Genomic DNA, 2,562 nt, shown 5'->3' with positions numbered 1-2,562 from the left:
AACAGACAAACCAAACACTGGCTCTAGATAGGGACGTTCACATTTTTGCACATTTCCTACACACTGGACCTTTAGGTTGAGTATCACTGCACTAGAGCAATCACAACATACCACTCTCCCTCTCTATCTCTCTCTCCCTCTCTCCATCTCTCCCTCTCTCTTTAACCCCAACTGGTTGAGGCAGACGGCCACTCACCTAAAGCCGGGGTCTGTCCGAGGTTTCTGCCTCTTAAAAGGAGGTTTTTCCTTGCTGCCGTTGCCAAGGTCTTGCTCATGATGGTACTGTTGGGTCTCTGTAAATGTTATAAGGAGTTCGGTCTAGACCTCCTCTATTTGAAAAGTGTCCTGAGATAACTTCTGTTATGAATTGGGGCTATACAAATAAAATTGAATTGAAGTTGGAATCTCAAATTGAAATTGCGAATTGAATTGATATTTATTTGCATCACAGATAGGGTCCTCATCTCGCCTGTTTCGTGTGTTATTTTTGGAATCGTATTACTAGTTGCCACAACATGCCAGTTCGTGCCGTAAAATGGGGTAAAACAGAATCCGAAGCCCTGGAAAGAGTGCAGCTAGCTGGCATATAGAATCATCTCCCCCACCAGTGACACTTAATCGACTGCCTCACATGAAGTGAAATGAATGTGGCTGTGGTGGATCCCATAGATCTAATGCGTGCGGCTGCCTTTGAACAGCCTACACATATATGGCAAAGAAAGTTTTCAGTTGTCCAGGTTGCCTGTTTAGTTTTGATATTGATCTTTAGTGATTTAGATTCCCCATTATATTTGCAGTTGAGCAAATTAACTAAATTGATGGAGGGCGCCATACTAAACCACCATGTTTCTACAGTACACCAAAACAGACAGATCAAACACCTTTGATTACCTTTTGCAACTTTTGCGACCACCGTAAATCCTCCATACTCGTACTTTCTCCAAGCAAATAAGCTTGTCTTAGTTCGGAAAAGAGAGAAACTTGAATTCAGAAGGTGTCCCGTAAGTATTTTTTGGTTTAATAGAAACAATAGGTGTTCAAATATTTCCTTTCTTGACATTCTATTTATTTTTATTTTTATTTTGTTTATTAAGACTAAATGAGCTTGTGGCATGTAGCGAGCTTTATGCTCATACACCACCTGAAACACACAACAGTGATGTATCCAGCATCATAATCCTGACAAAGCAATGTAAGATTTTAACCACATCATAATCCTCCTATCTGATAATAAACACAAGACTAATCATGTAACATACATACATACATACATAAATACATACATACATACATACATACATAACTGTGCCACATCCGATGTATTTATTGTATTTCACTTGTAGGATTTAGGCCATTCTGTAAACGTTGTAAAAGTTACTAAATAGTTGAAATAATCGAGCAAGAAAACTCACTCAGAAGCAATTTGGGGTTCAGTATCTTGCTCAAGGATACTTCGACACTTGTGCAGGAGGAGCCTGGGATCGAACCAACAACCTTCCAATTAGGGAACGACCCGCTCTGCCTCTGCACCACAGCTGCTGATCCCGTGATCACATGATCCCACACTACTTCACAATGTCACCAAACTTCAACTTGCTTTGATCCCCTAATGGCAAAATAATACACTGACTGTACTTGTGGCTCTGTTGGCTTTTGAAGTAGACCAACCTTAGTGAAGCTTCATATTTACAACAAGTGATTGCACTTATATCAAAATGATGATGCTAGATGCTCCAGGCAGCTCACGTCCTTGTTATGTTATATTCACAATGTTGTACTTTGAGTCATTAGGCTACAGCATGAAAGACAATCAGTGAATGTTTCTTTAGTTCATAAAAGCATATTACCTGATTACTGAATCCAAATTACATATCTTCAGAAAGACTTTTCATTTTCTTGATTATTTCAACTAATTAGTAACTTTTACAACGTTTACAGAATGGCCTAAATACTACAAGTGAAATACAATAAATACATCAGATGTGGCACAGTTATGTGATTAGTCTTGTTGTGTTCATTATCAGATAGGAGGATTATGATGTGGTTAAAATCTTACATTGCTTTGTCAGGAATATGATGCTGGATACATCACTGTTGTGTGTTTCAGGTGGTGTATGAGCATAAAGCTAAATAAAATTTAAAAAAAAAATTTAAAAATAAAAATAAATCGAATGTCAAGAAAGGAAATATTTGAACACCTATTGTTTCTATTAAACCAAAAAATACTTACAGGACACCTTCTGAATTCAACTTTCTCTCTTTCTCTCAAAAGGTAATCAAAGGTGTTTGATCTGTCTGTTCTGGTCTACTGTAGAAACATGGCGGTTTAGTATGGCACCCTCCATGAATTTAGTTAATTTGCTCAATTGCAAATATAATGGGGAATCTAAATCACTAAAGATCAATACCAAAACTAAACAGGCAACTGGAAATTGAAAATGTTTGCATATATTCAGGTTGTTCATAGGCAATCAACAGCCACATTCATTGAGGAAGTCGATGCTGTGCATCGGTGTGAGTGTGTATGAATGCATTAGTTTCTGATCGATGGGCTTTGCCATC

At 38.0% G+C, this 2,562-nt stretch overlaps 1 protein-coding gene across 1 annotated transcript in view; it reads left to right on the top strand.

Moving 5' to 3' along the window:
• jhy (junctional cadherin complex regulator) overlaps window positions 1-2,562 on the top strand; it is a gene marked incomplete in the record, with an annotated part of 23,843 nt that overhangs the window by 10,493 nt on the left and 10,788 nt on the right.

This window comes from Morone saxatilis, unplaced genomic scaffold, assembly GCF_004916995.1.
Source record: "Morone saxatilis isolate NCDOM2014 unplaced genomic scaffold, NCSU_SB_2.0 Contig20, whole genome shotgun sequence".
Taxonomy (NCBI): domain Eukaryota; kingdom Metazoa; phylum Chordata; class Actinopteri; family Moronidae; genus Morone; species Morone saxatilis.
Note: the sequence above shows the minus strand (reverse complement) of the source record. Positions and strands in the feature narration are given on the sequence as shown.